The 18,735-nt window shown below is 36.2% G+C and overlaps 1 long non-coding RNA gene across 1 annotated transcript in view; it reads right to left on the minus strand.

The window, feature by feature from the left end:
* LOC116240584 (uncharacterized) overlaps window positions 1–17,747 on the minus strand; it is a 53,648-nt gene extending 35,901 nt beyond the window's left edge. Inside the window, exons 1-2 of the long non-coding RNA XR_004169334.2 lie at window positions 17,671–17,747; window positions 6,762–6,855 (exon numbers count right to left, since the gene is read on the minus strand). This is a non-coding gene — a long non-coding RNA (uncharacterized LOC116240584). The remainder of the gene's footprint in view (window positions 1–6,761; window positions 6,856–17,670) is intronic.
* Window positions 17,748–18,735: the final 988 nt, after the last annotated feature.

The following is an 18,735-nucleotide window of genomic DNA, read 5'->3' on the forward strand; positions in this document are numbered from 1 at the left end:
ACTACCAGTAGGGAAGGATCTCTCTCTCTTTGGAAGATCCATTCCACTGGTCTTTCCTGAGCAAGTCTACAATATGGGTAAGTCTACAATATGGGTAAGCATCCTATTTATTCTCTTTGTCTTGCTGTGCTTAACTCTCTTGCTTATTTCATTATTATAACATCTTAATGTCATTTGATTATATAATATTCCTTTATATAATTTTCATTGATTATACAATGGTCTGTATAAATAGAAGCCTAACTGCTGATTTCAATAGAATAGAAAACTTTCAAACATATTATGAATAAATTAATTATGAGAATGAATGAAAAATATCAGTTAAAATTTAACATGATTTTTCTAAAGGATAGGTGATACTAAGCTACACTGATATCTTTGACAAAATAACAGATTTTCTAGATACACAAGAACTGGGAGATCTAACTTACCTTTCAATAAAGCACTTGAAGTGGGAAAATACTAAACTGCTGAAGACAGTATTAGTCAAATAATTTAGATATGAATAAAATCTAACTAAATGGAAAATGTCCTAATTCTGTTATCATTTATATAACACTTTTGTATTGTGTGATATCTGTGCTGTATTATGTGAAAATGCACTGATTCACAGCATCTGAAGTCTATTCAGTAATAACTCTGTTCTCTCATGATAAATACAGTTCGCATGGACAGAACTCTTCAAAAGTTAAAAAAAATTCTTTCTTCTCAGAAAAAAAATAGTGACTTTAGAATGAAAACTGGGTCATATGTTCTATAAAAGATTTGTACAATCAATCATATAACTGGAGCAAATCCTATTGATGAATAGGAAAAACTGATTTTGAGAATTATTCTTTCATGAAGAGCAAATAAGAGAGATTTCCTTAGAGACCACTTTGCAAAACACAACATGGACCATTTTTCTTTCACTTCTCTTAACTTACTTAAGTAGGGATGAAACACTGTTGCACCAAAACACATTTACATGAATGTAATGTACACATGCACATATACATGTACTATACACACAAAATTCAGAGTTAGAGAATCATAGATCACTATGAATAGAATGTTTAAATAAGTAATTGTAAAACAAAGCTTTTGTAGGCTGGCAGTCATTAACAACAAATTTAATGCAAATTGTTAGTTATCTTTACATACTCAGTCATAACTTAGTCATCACTAAACTAATCTCTGTATCTTGCACTGATGTTAACAGTCCATTGTGGCCTTTGCGGTCTCAGTCATATCAGAACAGGTGATCAGACCCAGAGCTGAAGTAAACTCCTTTCTCCTCCACACCCCCAAATCCAGGATCTTATCTTTTCATAAGGCTGTTGATTATTAAGGCAGTTCTCAGCTTTTAGCCTTACCCTAGGCTATACTCTGCCTAGTCCCTAGGGAATATTACTTTGAAAGTTGCTTACTGCTTCTTTACTTGCTCAGTGGTTGCTGCTAAAGGAGAAGGAAGTTGTTTTTTTGTTTGTTTTTTTTTTGTTGTTTTTATTTTTTTCCCCCACCGCTGCCAGCTCTATTTCTTTAACAAAGAATAGTGGTCCACTGGTGCACCATTAATTGTATTGAAGCCTCTTTTCTCATCTAGTGCCCATATTTTCAGATCTTTGCTGTTGTCTCAGTTTTAAACTGTGTTGTAACAAGACGCACGTCATACCAGTCAACTCACCTAGAGAGCTGATAACAAACTTAACAGGCTTGGGCCTGTGAAGTTAACAGGAGGCATAGTTAGCATAAGCCTTCTGGCCTGTAGTTAGTTATGACAGTACTACTTCTCTGAGTTATTGAGTATAAAAATTCTGTTAGAGGAATGCTACCTTAGTGTGCTCTTTCTTTGGAGTGTAGCAGACTTCTGCTGTGGCTAAATGTCCAGGATACTTTTTTCCACTGCTTGTCTTGTCTTTCAGGACATCAAGCAAAACCAGCTAATGTATTGCAATATTGGTTCTAGAATTTCTCGAAGCTGAAAGCTTTTTACTATCAAAATTGTATCTAGATTTTTTTTTTTTTACCACAGCCTGCTTGAAGATCTAATGTAAGGATTTTGTAACGTGCAGGATTGTCATGAAAATTCCCTAGCACAATGAGGAAGGAAATTGCTTATCCAGCTCTGGATAAAATACAGTGAACTGGCTCTGACTCTATTTTTACACGCAATATTTGCTTTTCCATTTTCATTGGGTGTGTTTTTTTTTAAATACTGCTGTGTGACATATGAAGAAATAGGTTCCACAAAATAATTAATCTGTCACATGTATGCTTCTTATTTCTGAACTTGAATAAATAAAAACTGTCAAATAACTGGATTTTCTTCCTTTCTTACAACAGAATTGTCTACTAATGAAGTATTTATCCTTTCTTTTTCATTGTATTTATAGCTTCAAGTCATGTATTTCATTCAACCCTGATAAACTTCAAACAACGCTTACAGCTGACTTAGCCATACACATCTTTAATTGTATCTAAAGGTTGTGAAGTCACAGTTGTTTTAAATCTCTTACTGAAATGTGACTGTAATATTGTAGAGAAATAACTATTTTTTCATTAGTTAATGCATTTTATGGATTAATAACAGATTGTCATTCAAAATTGATTTTTTTCACTTAGAATGCTAAGCTGCTGAGGTAGATTGCTTTTTTTACACCATTAGTGACTACAAACAAACTCTTATAAAGGCTTTTAAATGAAAAACAGTTAAATGTTAAGAAGTGTAATCATTGCTTTATATAAAAAGGAGATCAAAGCCTGATGACTGTTTTTGAGAATTACTGTACTTTATTTAGGATTATTTCTGCAAATCAGGGTAATATGATTTTTTTTTCGTTCCACAAGGCTTATCATTTAAAGAAAGGACAATAATAAATTATAGCATTGCTTTTTAATGGTTATAGGCAGTTTTGTTTTAGACACATAGAAATAACAGTCTTATGAATTAAATATATATTTGTTAGGTATAAGTGAAGAGAGAATGCTCTGAAATCTCATACAAATACTGTTTTGTTTTGTTTTTTTTTTTAAGAAATGTTTAATTAAAATTCTTGACATAAATTAAAATACATTGATGTATACCTGTCAATGGCTTACGGGCTGGTTCAGCCCAGTTTTGTGGCGGGGTGGAGGGATTTTGCAAAGGCTGCGCCTCCGGAAAAAAGGTAACAGGGGACCCCAAAGTAATTTTAAAAAAGCGGCTATGATCTGAGGGGAAACAAGCTAATTTACTAAATATAGTATTGGAATGCAAGATAACACACCATAATACAATATAATTAGAATTGAAGCTAATAAATCAAATATAATGAGAGAGAGAATGTCCGAAAGGTGGATAGGCCTCACCACAATGCTGAGATGAAATGCACAGTCCAGTTGAGCAGCAGGGAGATGGGAGAAGAGCTGACAAAGAAGAGCAGATGAAGAAGAGCACATCAGGTGACCTTGCCAGGAGTTATGTCTCCTCTGTAACTACAAAGTCCCCTGGGGAATGTAGTTTTTTTTCTCTTCTAGGCAGGTACCCAGAACTTGAGCATTAGCAGTTAAACTCCCAGTGCCCCACATGATATGATGTGGAATACCAAAAATCACAAAACCATGACCATACCATTCTTTAGAGATAATTGTTGTTAAGTAAAGAAAATGTTAAATACAGTCATTTAGATCTTCTCAGAGCTTTTACCACAGAGGCAAAACTCTGAGATATTCTATTGTCACATCTGCCATAGAAAGTTATATCGGGACTGAGGAAGAAATAAAATGTTTGGAGTAAATAATAGTGTCAAAAGTAACAGTAGTAGTACTGATATTTATTGAAATTTGTGTCTAAAAGTACATGTACAGAGAAATTCATGACGAAAAATTGCCGGAGAACAAAAGTTGATGACTGAGACTTTCAAAACTTTTCTGTCCATATAATTCCTTTTTCTGCTATGTGAAAATTATCAGTATAGAAGTCTTTAATCTTTGAACAGAGTCCCTAGATAATCCAGAAGGAAATAATAATCCTTAAATTCTAACTTTGTTTCAGATATTACAGTCATGCAAATACTTACTTTACAGAAAAATCCATGACTGTCTTTGTCCTAGTCATCTATCTGAAGGATCATGGTAATGGAGCAAGCCCTGTGGCCAGTAGTTCCAGAGAATGAGCTGAAGCATGTCAAAAAAAGTACGTAATGGCAAAAATATCTTTAGGGGATAAAAGAGTGTAACATGACCTGCTCAGAGGCTATAATGGGGATATGAATGAGAGAACTGTTTTCAAAAGATACATCATTTATTTTACTCTCAATTTCAATTAGATTGTATTATATTGTGTTATCTTGCATTCCAATATCATAGTTAGTAAACTTATTTTACCTCCATAGATTGTTGCTGCTGTTTCCCCCCCCCCCCTTCCTTCCCGTTTTGTGGGGCCAGGTGGGGGGTGGGGAGGGCAGGGGCCTACTGCCCCCCTGTCACGGGCATAAACTGATCTAGTTAATTCTGTGACATCTACGTGTCTATCTTTTGTTTTATGGAAAGAACTATCTCCTCAAGTAGGCAAGCTCTTAGGACCATAGAATGGCTTGGGTTGGAAGGGACCTCAAGGATCATCAAGTTCCAACCCCCCTGCTGTATGCAGGGCCGCCAGCCTCTATATCTAATACTGGACCAGGCTGCCCATCCAACCTGGCCTTGAACACCTTCACCAATGGGAGCATCCACAGCCTCTCTGGGCAGCCTGTTCCAGTCTCTTGGTAAAAAAAAAAAAAAAAAATCCCCCTGGTATCCAACCTAAATCTTCCCTTCCTCAACTCAAAACCATTTCCCCTTGTCCTGCTCTTATCTACCCTTGCAAAGAGTTGACTCCCCTCTTGTTTGGGGGTTCCCTTTAGATACTGGAAGGCTTCTATGAGGTCACCCCACACCTTCTTTTCTCCAGGCTGAACAACTCCAGCTCTCTCAGCCTATCCCAGCTCAAGACTGCAAAAGTGCAAAATCATCTTCCTTCTTTGATCTGGTTTTGCCTTCGTCACTTACTCTCTCTGACTGCACTGCTAAAAGCTTGTAGAAGTTCTGTTTCTTCACTGGTTAAGCTGGAAATGCATTTTATGTATCTTGAGACTCCTACTCCGAGGCATGAAAAATGTGAGTTTCTCCTTTACCCTAACAGTTAGTAAAGACAGTCTCTGAAATAATGTAGATTTTCCATTCTTCTTTTCTTCCATTTTTCTTTCCTGTTGAACCTTGTCATTAGATTCAAGTCTGAATGTATTTATATGTATGCCCTGGCTATGAAAAGTGTAAATACAAACATTTTGATTTCAACAGGGTAGTCAATGATGGGAACAACTTTGTGATGATGTATACTGTTCTGCTGGTAATTTTAAAGGGTGGACAGACACCTGTGTGTTGGGAACTTGATTTTTTTATTGGACTTGATTCTTTTATTGGACAGGTGGATGGATAGCTATGGATACAGTTTCAGAAGTCAGATCAGAGGTGAGAAATGCAAGTGTTTTATTAACTCCTTTTCTTACAGGCATTCATTATCGAGAATAACTGTTGAATAATCTCTGTGGTAATCTGGATTTTAGGGATCAAGGAGAGCTTCAAGTCTATATTCTGAGATTTGACATTATTTTGATAAAAAGGTATTAGAGAGAAGAAAGGAATTAAATGTGGTATGACAGAGAAAGGTGGAAAAGAAGAGTTGAGATGAAGAACTCTGGAAATCAGTGGAGCTTCCCTGAAAAGTTTTTCTTTTCATCACTTAGGCCCTTCCTGGCTGGGATTGCTGTTTTTCTTAAGTGGTTATCTCTAACAGACATCTGACTCCTGTGTGAAAACATTAATTCCACCTGCTGAGGAAAGAATGTAAGGCTGAATATCATCATATTTACTTAAACTAGGGCATAACTAGTCAAGGTACTATCTTCTAATATATTTTGAAGTGTTGGTAGACATAATAGGGGCATAAGCTCACATCTGGCTCTAAAACAAGTCTTGTTAAAGAGTTTTTGTTCTTCTTTTGCAGTGGTAGCAGTTTACATTTAAGTGAATGACATGTTTGTTGTCATAAGAAATAGGATATAAAAATGAGATGTTTAAAAAAAATTGTATTTTCAGTGATATTTTGCTTTTTTTTTTCTGTCATGTACGAGAAGAAGGAAAAGGAACATATTTTATATCGATTTTTCTAGTGAAGTAGAAGGTGAGTCAACTTTAGGAGATTTTATTCCTTTTGCTCATTGCTTGGTACATTTTTGCCCATGGAGATCCACTGTGAGAATTTCTAAAGATTTTGTTTCACCAAAAATCTAAGGTGTTTACTTACCTTATGTTGAAAAATCTAGATCTCAGAATGATATTAAGAATGTAGGTATCTAAATCATTTATGAAAGTGGAGCTTAGGCACTTTTGAAACCATCAGACAGATGTACAGGACCAAATTTCTTGAAATAAGGGTAATTTGAAAGGTTTAATTTAAAAAAAAAAAAGTGACACGTAAAAAAAACCCACAATATTCAGAACATTCATTCAAGGATCTTGCACAGGATGAGTATGACTAGGAAAGACCTTTTAAAATGCATTTCCAGCATATCATCTACTGATACAGAAATTTGTAACCCAAAGAATAACAGTAAAATATGTTGCCTTTAAATATTCTACCCATAAGTGATCTGGTCAGTTCTATTGACTGTATTTCCATGTGAGTTATACTTTTGCTGTAGCTTTTTTTGCAGCTACCTGTTTTAACAAATACTTTCTTCATTTGTAATTTTACTTGCCTTTTTCTCCTCTTAGCTCTGGGTAATTTGGAACTGCTAAGGAGGTGATGCAGCATTGCTCTCTGTTCTTTTTCTAAGACTTATTTTCTTGGCTCTATTTAAAAAAAAAAAAAGCTGATTTATACTCGCACTATATTATTCTCCTATTTGCAAAACATTTTAACATGGTGAATTCTTTGTTGTGCTTCTATGTGTGTTTGAAGTCATTATCATAGAATAGTTGGAAGGACCCATTAAGGTTATCTAGTTCCAACCATCTGCCATGGGTGGGGGTCCCTTACAGTAGGCTATGGTGCTCAGAGTCCAGCTTGGACTTGAACACTTCCAAAGACAAGGTATCCAATATTTCTCTATGCAGTCTGTTCCAGTGTCTCATCACCCATTGAATAATGAACTTATTCTTAGTACCTAATCTAAATCTACCCTTTTTTAGTTAAAAGCCCTCACCTCTCATTCTGTCACTACACTCCCTGATACAGAGACTCTCCACATCCTTCTTGGGGCCCCTCACTGCAAAAAAGATATCGAGGTGCTGGAGTGTGTACAGAGAAGGGCAACAAAACTGGTGAGGGGTCTGGAGCACAAGTCTTATGAGGAGTAGCTGAGTAAGATGGGTTTATTCAGTCTGAAGAAGAGGAGGCTCAGGGGAGACCTTTTTGCTGAAGGGAAGTTGTGGTGAACTGGGGGTTGGCCTCTTCTGTGTGTAACTAGTGATAGAAGTAGAGGGAATGGCCTCAAGCTGTGCCAGCTGAGGTTCAGGCTGGACATTAGGAAAAATTACTTTTCTGAAAGAGTGGTCAGGCGCTGGAATGAGTTGCCTAGAGAGGCGGTAGTGTCACCACTCAGAATTTAATAGTAACTTTGGTTAGGGGAACAAATTCTTAGCAGTTTGCAATAATTTTCTATGAGCCATCACATCAGTATGGAAAATACAGTGCCTTGAGTATATGTTTTTTTTACTCCCATATCAGGAAGGATGGATAAAAGTTAGAGCTACTACTTTGTTAATGAATACAGTCAACACAAGGACAGAATGTAACCACTCCTATGTCATAGGAAGAACTGTATTCCTTCTTACAGGAAGGAGATTGAGTAACATATTTCTAGAAACTCACAAAAAAATCTGATTGACAGATTAAAAAGATGTGAACTAGAGTTTGGTTTAGTAATGTCTTCAGTTTGATTCTTCAGTTTTTCTTCACCTTGAGCGACTGCAACAAGACCACCACTTTTGTGTGACCACTGAACACTGGCCTCATTAAACCTCTTTGGATGGTGCTGAAGACTTCAGTAGTGTTTCAAAGGACAGTGTGTACATAGTGAATTACCAAATCCTTAGTGGAATGATCAGACAATGATTTCCTTGGCCACTTTGATACAGGAAAAGCAGAATAGAAAGAAATGTTACATTAAGTATTTCTTTAATGCTTTTAGCAGAGGGATAGTGTGATAGGACATAACCATTATGATGTTTTGTCTTGGCTATCAGATCTTCTAGATAGGGAGCATATATGGCATGGTGAAAAATATGTAAAAACACGATAGGGACTCAACACTGGCAGTATGCAGTGACAAGACATCACAGAAATGGTGTGGTTTTTTTGTTTTTGTTTTTTAATGGTATATCCAGATTCTTAATAATGAAGTAATAATATTCAGTGGCCATTCACAGTGCTGCTATTTTTTACAGAGATAATGCTCAACATGTACAGTAGAAAGTGTACCCTTGAATTTATTTTAGAGTTACTGGTTCCACCTGTTTATTTACCTACGTTTAAGCATTTCTTAGCAATTTCACTGTAACATCTGCCACATAGAAGGGCATCATGATTTATCTGCAGCTCTGAATACATTACTTGTTAACCTTTACAAACACCTAGCATGACTCATTCCATCTTATCATAGCAGACGTCAGTGGGAGTAAGCATCATTCAACAGGACAACCAGTTTGTACAAGATATAGGCACATGTACCAAATGTACCCAGATAAAAGAGTTGGTTAATTTTTAAAGTATTAAAAAGGAACACGAACACAACAATACAGGCTGTGATGGGATTTGTGGCATATGTGTTGGTAGTCATAGTGAGGGGATAAAGTACTAAATCATAGCCTAAGTAATGAATGAGAGAAAGATCGTTTATAATCACTTCCTCTAAGTATCTCCCCTTTAAAAAAAAGTATTTAACTTTAGCCCTTAATTTCTTCTTTTCTTCCAGCTGTTTCAACATTGTTTAACCAGTTGCTGCAATTCCCCTGAGTAGGATTTTGTTTGCTGCATTTTGCTATATTTCTCTGTCTAATGCTAATTTACACAGGCTTGAGAAGCACAGCACTTACACAGCTTATCTTTCAAGGCCATGCTAAAATTTATAAATGTGCTTATGGAGAGCAGAAATTTCTTGAAACATATGTATATCTATGTGGCCTCTGCTTTTGATTGATTTTATTGTTAGATTGATACCTATTTTAAGACCAAATAAAATTTATGGCAATTTGCACTAATGTGGTTAAAATACCAAATTAGAAAAAAAAAAAAGTATCAGTTGAACATCCAGAAACAAAAAAAATGGGACATTTGGGAAAAATATTCTCTTTGTTTCTCCCTCAAGTTAAAGTTTGTCCATTAGGACAGTTTTCAATTTCAAAAAACAAACAACAAAAATTCATAAGAGCTTCCAGGAAACTTTTCTATGTTTTTTTTTCTGAAATGGCTGGAATTACAGAATCACAGAATGGCCAGGACTGGAAGGGATCTCAAGGATCATGAATCTCCAGTCCCTCTGCCACATGTAGGGCCACCAACCTCCCCATTTAATACCAGACCAGGCTGCTCAGGGCCACATTCAATCTGGCCTTGAACACCTCCAGGGACAGGGCATCCACAACTTCTCTGGGCGGCCTGTTCCAGTACCTCACCACTCTCTCTGTAAAGAACTTTCCCCTGACATCCAGCCTAAATCTTCCCTCCCTCAACTTAGAACCATTTCCCCTTGTCCTGCGATTATCTACCCTTTCAAAGAGTTGATTCCCCTCCTGTTTGTAGGCTCCCTTTAGGTACTGAAAGGCTGCAATGAGGTCACCTCACAGCCTTCTTTTCTCCAGGCTGAACAAGCCCAGCTCCCTCAGCCTGTCCTCATAGGGGCGGTGCTCCAGTCCCCTGATCATCTTTGTGGCTCTCCTCTGGACCCTCTCCAACAGCTCCCTGTCTTTTTTGTACTGGAGGCTCCACACTTGGATGCAGTACTCCAGATGGAGCCTCACAAGAGCAGAGTAAATTACTGGAATTACTAAAATTGTCCTAATCAAGCTGTTAAAACAAATGATCAGATATGGTCACCCACTCAGATTTTGTTAAAAAGTCAAACTGGAGCCCTCTAAGAAATGGCCTTTTGAAATGAACTCAGCACCCACTGCCTGTTAATAAGTCATCCACATATATATACTTTTTTGAAACATGCCAAATGATTTTTTTTTTAATATGATTATTTCTATACAGAATTGTTTGAAGCAGAAGAGACCTTTAAAGGTCATCTAGTTCCAATCCCCCTGCTATAGCCAGGGACACCCACAGCTAGATCAGATTACTCAGTACCCCATCCAGCCTGACCTTGAATGTCTCCAAGAATGGTGCATCTACCACCTCTCTGGATAACCTGTTCCCTTGCTTTGCTACCCTTATTGTAAAGAACTTTTTTCTTACATGCCATCTAAATCTCCCCTCTTTTAGTTTGAAACATTTCCCCTTGCTAAAGCATTTATTCCCTTCCTTCTTATAGCCTCCCTTTAGATATTGAAAGGCCACTATCAGGTCTCCCAGAAACATTCTCTTTCCCAGGCTGAACAGCCTCAGCTCTCTCAGTGCGCCCTCATAGAGGAGATTTTTCTTTTATATAATACATTATACCTTCTTTGTGAAGTCTAATAATTTTCTTATTAAAAAGCAAGAAACATCTTTCTTCAGGACCAGCAAGTCATCAAAAGAAATATCAGGAGATGCTTATACTTAGATCTAGATGCTTGAATTAGAGATTTTTGTTTCCTATAAAGAATTTAAGGTCAAAGAAAGGCTATAAAGTATTATAATTTTAGATATCCAATAAATTTTAGAAGCTGTGGAGACTCTATAAATGGATTGTAGGTGACAGAATAGCATCTTAAATTAAATGCTCCAATCAAAGTTGTATGAATATTTTCTTGTATTATCAAGGCCAAACAATATTACACTGCACAGAACACTTAAGCTTTTTTTCTTACTTACCTCTTTCCTAGTCACACATTGCCGATTGTGAGGATTTGACAGATGTGATGTTATATCAGCTTTATATTTTATTACTTTGTTGTATTTAATTGATTTGTATACAGAAAATTATAGGTATTATATTTGATACACAACAGTTTTTCTTCACAGCTCCATAAAGGAGTAGTTTTGAGCTTAGCATGTAAATCATTTGTAAATTGCATTGAAAAAAGAGTCTTTAAGACTAGAGGAGACCTTTGCAATCCCTAACTAATGCAGTTTTTCTGCACTGAAAATTTTAGATAATGAAGTTATCATAGGTTGGATTATCTTGATAATGATGTACCAGATTCTGATATACACTGTCAGGTTGCAGCATTTTCATAAAGTTTCTTTGTGCATTGTATTCTGGCATGGTGTGACTCACATAGTTTGACTTGATATGTCTTACCGTGACACTTTTCCATAGATATGCAAATGCTCCCATTTTCTGAAAAGAACAATAACAATACTCCCGATAAATCAATCAGAAAAACACTAATATTTTCCACATTTTCAGGTTATAAATAGTATTGCGCAGAATTCACTGGGTCATGTTAACATTTATTCATGTTTGTAGAAGTACATATACAGCACCAACCGACAGTGTTTTGAAAATATTCTGTATAAAGACATAAACACCTTTGTAAGAAGTGATGCTGCTTCTTTATATACTTATTTTTGAAAATACAGCACATAAGCTCTTCTTTTGCAGACAAAGAACAAAGGCAGTTTTGCTTTGTTAAGACTCTTCTGTGGGTGCCCCAGACAGCTCAGACACTAGAAAAACTGGGGAAGAAACCTTTGGTAGGTAAAGTTGCAACGCATATTATTCTCCTGCCTGGAACAAGGAGAAATCAAGAATTACCTTATGACTTCCTGAACTGAAATACAGTTTCTGGTCTGCTAAAGTCAGAATACAATATCTTTAGCCTTTACATTATCTTTTTTTTTATTATTTTCTTGTATCAAGAAAATTTATTATTTTGCATTCTTAACAGAGAAAACAATAAGTCAGTTTTCAATAGAAAATATGCTTGTTTGTATTGCTAAGGAATTCGAATCCCACTTCAGATATTCTGGATGAAAATAAAACAAAATGACAATAGCAAAGAGAAAAATATAGCTAAATATTCCATGAATCTATGAGCTGTCTTCAGAAACTGAAACCAAGCAGCCAAGCAACCAACCAACCAAATAAATAAAATATAAAATATTCTCCAGGAAGGTAAGATAGTACCCAAACCAAGAATAATGGTTTCAAGCTCTACTTTCTTGAGTAACTATACTGAAGAATTAATTTTTAAATTAAAAAAAAAAAAAAGTGTTCTATTTAAACACCAGAATAGTGGTGTTTCTGCTGTGTTCTCAAGCATAATATATAGTATAAAAAAACAGGTTATTGTATCAGGCAGTGATTTAATATAAATTTGAATTTGCTCATTATTAAGTGGAAACCGCACTGAGGTATGTTGAGTTAGCATAAGGACTAGAATAATTTTATACATGTTTTTCTAAAAATAAATTTGAAAAAACAGTGGAGAGTTTGGTTAAGCTTGCTGTATACTGATATTTCAGGAAAAGAAAGAAAAGGGAAATATCATTTTCCAAATTTCATGTACAGCAATTTTAAAAAAAAAAAAAGCAACAAGTGAAGGAATTTAACTTTTTTTTTTTTTTTTCTTTTTTTTCCCCCTTTGGTGTGTGTGTGTGTGTAGCAGATATGAACTGAAAATTTCAAAGTATTTGGTTTAGGTTATCAATTAGAATTTAAAACTGGATATACAACACAATTCATATATTGCACGAGAAAAGAAAAAGATAAATGAAATAATAAAAAATAAAGTCATTAAAAACAAGAGTTTTACTACCAGACTAGATAATAAAGAATCCAAAAACTTTTTCTCTATTGAGACTAAGATAAAAGCTAGTTTCATAAAATCCTCTCATAACACGTATTCCTCCAAAATACACTCCAAGATACACTAATTTAGATGAAATATGCCCATACAACCCCCATAAGCCTACTATATTTGTGTCAGTGTAAAAGTTATTCGGAATGGGATAGCAATAGAGTCATGTCTCATGTAATATAGCAGGTAATATAGCAGTAATATAGCAGACTACAGCTCTATTCTCTGGGCAGCCATGTGTTACGTGTCTTTAAGTATTTAAATATTTGTTACAATATTAGATCGTAAGTTATTATAAATATATTAATTAAAATACATACTGTGAAATATAAAGAGAATGTGAATAAAGGGGTGTAGTAGTTGGTTCTTACATGAAATTATCTCTGTAAACATGACTTCATTAAAGAAATACCACATTTTAATAACGAGAGACTCTAACACGAGCTTCAAGTAGGACAAACTGTTCTTAGGCTAGAAATAATCCATAACAGATTGAACATTCAAAAAAAAAATTAAAGTGACACCAATTATATTTCAGATATAATATGAAAATCTCTAAGATACGTATTAAAAAAGAGGAGATGTTTATAGGATTGCTCAGGTTGGAAAAGACCTTCAAGATCACTAAGTCCAATCTCAACCACACCATGCTACACTAAAACCCTCCGCTAAACCATGTACCTGAGCACCATACCCAAACAGTTTTTAAACACATTCAAGGATGGTGACTCAACGACTTCCCTGGGGAGCCCATGCCTGTGCTTAACAACCCTTTCAGTAAAGAAGTTTTTCCTGATATCCAACCTAAACCACTCCTGGCGCAACTTGAGGCCATTTCCCCTCATCCTGTCACCTGTCACCAGTGAGAAGAGACCAACTCTGCTCCCTCTGCTATCACCTTTCAGGCATTTGAAGAGAGCAGTAAGGTCTCCCCTCAGCCTTCTTTTCCCCAGACTAAACAGCCCCAGTTCCTTCAGTCACTCCACATAGTGCATACTCTCCAAGCCCTTCACAAGCCTTGTCTTGCCTTTCTTTTTTGCTCTATTAAAATAGATTGTTATAAAGTTAAAGCTAAATTATTCCAACAGAAAAAAAATGCATAGGGCCAGATTATGAGTTATTCAAAAGCATCTGGAGAGCTGTTAAATGTTTTTCTTCAGATACTGTCATGGTTTTATGTTTTTTGGTTTTCAGTGTTCCACATTAAAACATCATGTACTGGAATTAGTGTTAATGCTCCAATTCCAGGTACCTCTCCCTATACATTACAGAAGTCATGGAATCTGACCCTTCCAGGTGGGGCTGTCTCTTACTGCCTGGCAGTGGGTGCTGGAGGGTGCTTTCCTAGCCGTTCCAAGCTTTTCAGGTTTGACTTGGTCTCAGGATCTCTCTCTCTCCTATCTTATTTGATTTAGTAGTCTCAGTTTCGATTAGATTGTATTGTATTGTGTTATCTTGCATTCTGATATCATAGTTAGTAAAATAAGTTTACCTCCATAGATTGTTGCCACTGTTTTTCCTTCCTTCCCTTCCTTCCCTTCCTTCCCTTCCTTCCCTTCCTTCCCTTCCTTCCCTTCCTTCCTTCCTTCCTTCCTTCCTTCCTTCCTTCCTTCCTTCCTTCCTTCCTTCCTTCCTTCCTTCCTTCCTTCCTTCCTTCCTTCCTTCCTTCCTTCCTTCCTTCCTTCCTTCCTTCCTTCCTTCCTTCCTTCCTTCCTTCCTTCCTCCCTTCCTCCCTTCCTCCCTTCCTCCCTCCCTCCCTCCCTCCCTCCCTCCCTCCCTCCCTCCCATTTTGTGGGGTAGGGGGGCATAGATTGATCCAGTTAACTCCGTGACAGATACATTTCTCTCTGAGCCCAGTAGTGTGCAATGTACTTCTGGAGCAGAACTACTGAATCGTAAAGTTACTTATCCAAATGCTCCCTATACCTGCAATGCCAGAGATAGTGCAAAATGGTCTCTGTACCCAGGAAATATTGTAAGCTCTTTTAAATGTATTTAAGTTTTAGTAAGATATTCACAGATAATTGTCAAAAAGATTAGTGTTCTTTACTTGAAAAATACCAAGCTTCAGGAGAAATGTGTGTAAGTTTTTTTTCCTACTGAGATTGAAAAGAGAAATAAGATTATGTTTGGGAACATCCATGTTTTCCTGAGGGAAACAACAGAAAATAAATTGATTGTGACTATGTGTATCTTCAGTAGGACTTAAAGGAGTAAGTTGCAAATGGAAAGAAATGTTTGTTGTCATTTTGATTAAGTTTTATGGTGTTTTGTCTATTTCTGCAAAGCTTGTCATGCATATTGCATTTTAACTCTGAGATACAGAAATATTTATAGATTAATTTAAATTAAGGCTAAATGAGTTCTGTAAGGAAAAGCAAACAAAATCATGGAGGGACATCTTTTTAAATATTAGACTCAAAAAGACAAACACCCATCTGTGTATAATTTTTGTTAGAATAAATGTGAATTGGAAAATGAAAGGAAAAAAATGGATGAGCATAGTAAGAATTTTAAGTAGAATCTTTACTCTTATTATGGAGTTTTTTGGTTTTTTTGTTTGTTTGTTTGTTTTTTATGAAGAGGACATGTTAAACCCATAGTTGAGGTTTCCTTTGAGTTTTTATTTAAAACTTGTTTTTTTTTTTTAATGTTTTTTTTTCTTTTTTTCCTATATTTTCCTCCAAATTCACAAACCCACTGGTGTCAAAATACCTATGGGTTCAAAATGATGCAAGTACCCCAAAAGTTTATAATGCTTACTTTTTAATTTTATTTTTAATAAAAGAGCTAAAGGACAAGACCTTCAACTCAAAGAGTAACAGAACATGGATATTTGTCAGAAAGTAATATAGCCCATGGTATTTAACACATATTAGTCCACTATAGATACGTACAATAGAGAAGACTGAGACAGAACAGTAGCTAAATACCTTTTATCAGATATAGAAGTCAACTCAAGGACCTTAGCTGGTTCCTTAAATTTGAAAACTTAAGTAAATAACATATTGTTCAACCAGTTCTTGCAATACATATGAGAGCTCTTTGCCTCAGAAGGCAGAATGATTACTTGAAATGGAGAAAATGTTAGAATTTAATCTGAAGAGAGCTTGTTTATAGGTGACCTGGAAGAAATTAGTCACCAAACATTGCAGAAAAAAAAGAAATGTGAAGTTTAAGAAACTTGAAAACTTAGATGTATACTGGTGTGGGGGAAGGATAATTAGAAACCAAATGGTGCATCAGGACCTCTTAATGATTTGTATATAAAAAGTGATTGAACATAAAGAGAAAAAGATTACTAAGAAAGAGTAACAGAGCAATATGAAGAAAATACAATAATGAGACTAAGACATAAAAAGAGTTGCAAAAGCTAGAAACATAAGAACAGTAAAAGAGAAAAATGCACAGTAAAAAATAAAACGTGGGACTAAGTGAGAGGCAGCATTGTGGCAGAAAAAGAGACAATGGGTTGCAAACTTACCAAAAATAAATCTTCTAAATAAATCAGAATGAATCTCTTTACAGGGGAAAAATCTGCATTGTTTTAACAAAATGCAAAATGGTACTACAGCAGATGTGATAATCTAAATTATATTCATTTGGCTAGGAAAACATCCTTTCTCTTCCTACAACCTCTGCTTCATTAAGCAAAATAATGCATGTAAGACATAGACGGTAATTATGATACTTTGCTTGGAATGGAAGACATCTGGCATAATGCCTCTAGGATTGGGCACCGGGCTTAAAAAAAAAAAAGAAAAAAGAAAAGAAAAGAAAAGAAAAGAAAAGAAAAGAAAAGAAAAGAAAAGAAAAGAAAAGAAAAGAAAAGAAAAGAAAAGAAAAGAAAAGAAAAGAAAAGAAAAGAAAAGAAAAGAAAAAAACGACACTAACGGGAGAGAATTTAGAGGATAGAAATAGAAACAGTTAAGATTGTGAAAGAAAATCATAAAGGGAAAGAAGAAACTGAGGCAAAGGGTGATACTGGCTTGGAAATCTTAAATGAAGTGTTAGGGAAAGACAGCTGATTCAATATGCTTCATGTCTACTAGTAGAGCAAGATGTACTACATTTCATTTGCAACAAAATGATATTGTCATTGATCTTTGAAAAAAACCCCAAAAAAACGAAGTACCTTGATGACTACATAGGTATGTTGTAGAGTTTAATTGTTGGCAGGTTTTGTAAGTGTTGTGATTTAACTTGCCTTTTGCTCACTCTTCCTCACCCTCCCGCCTTCTAACCCCAGTGGGACAGGGGAGGCCCACAGAATGATAAAGGGCCTGGAGCATCTCCTGCACAAGGAAAGACTGAGTAACATGGGTCTGTTCAGCTTGGGGAAAAGAAGGCTGAGAGGGGATCTAATTAATGTTTATAAATATCTAAAGGGAAGTGAGAGACAAATGGACGAAGCCAGGCTCTTGGTGGTGCGTAGCAATAGGACAAGAAGCAATGGCCTAAAACTTGAACATAGGAAGATCCATACAAACGTGTGAAAGATTTTCTTTGTGGTAAAGATGACAGAGCACTGGAAGGTTTCCTGGATTGGTTGTGGAGTCTCCTTCAATGGAGATATTCAAAACCTGTCTGGATGCCTACCTATGTGATGCCAACCCCCAAGGGGTTGGATGTGATGATCTCTTGAGGTCCCTTCCAACTCCTGAAATTCTGTGATTCTGTGATATGTATATATACAAAGAAAATAATGCAATTTCTCACCACTCGATGACTGATACCCAGCCAGTCCCTGAGCAGCAGCAGCACCCCCTAGGCAACTCCTTTCAGTTCTATAGTTCTTTCATATGATGTCATATAGAATGGAATACCCCTTTGGCCAGTTTAGGCCAGCTGTCCTGGTTCTGTCCCCTCCCAACAACTTTGGACCCCACAGCCCATCTTATTGAGATCAGTAACAGAAGCTAAAATGTCCTTGGCTCTGTACAGTACTACTCAGCAACTAAAATATTGGTGTGTTATCAATATTGTTTTTCTCCCAAAGCCAAAACATAGAATCATACCAGACACTGTGTAGAAAATCAGCTCTGTCCCAGCAGAAACCAAGACATCAGGATAGATGTCAGATATGAGTAATAAATCTTTGAGTCAAAATGAGAACTCGCTCATCACAGAAAATCCTTCAAGCATGATTGTCCATTAAATGTTCTCTGTGTATGTGCCATGTTGCTGCCAACGCAACATAATTCCACAGTGTTCCTGTGATCACTACAATGACAGCCATCTGACTTATCATCTGTGTCAGTTGTTTGCAGCTTTTGCTGGCTCTGTAGTTCTGATGGGTTAACCTTGGCTGGCTTCCAGAACCCCACCAAGCTTCTCTTTCACTCATATTCCTCAACAAGACAAGGGGAAAAAACAGGGTAAAACAGGCCATGGCTTGAGATACAGACAGGGAGATAGCTTTTTCTATCTACCATTGTGGGCAAAATAAGGAAGAATTTAGGGAAGATTATTTTTATTTACTGCCAATTAAAAATAAGATTGGAATAGTGAAAGAAAAAGACAAAACTAGAAATACCTTTCCCATTGACGCTAGCTGAACTTCACACCTTCATTCTGTCTTTCTATCTCATCTGTCTCTTCAAGCAGTGCAGAAGACTGGAGGTTGCAATCAGAACGTAACAATTCCTCTCTGCCTCAACTTCCTCCTCACACTTTTGATCTGCTCCAGCATGGGATCCCATGGGATAAAATCCTTCAAAAATTGCTCTAGTTATTCCTCCTCTACTCAAGGCTGCACATCCTGCCAGACAACATGTTCCTGTT

The sequence above is a fragment of the Phasianus colchicus genome, chromosome 2 (assembly GCF_987193195.1).
Source record: "Phasianus colchicus chromosome 2, bPhaCol1.hap1.1, whole genome shotgun sequence".
In the NCBI taxonomy this organism is placed as follows: domain Eukaryota; kingdom Metazoa; phylum Chordata; class Aves; order Galliformes; family Phasianidae; genus Phasianus; species Phasianus colchicus.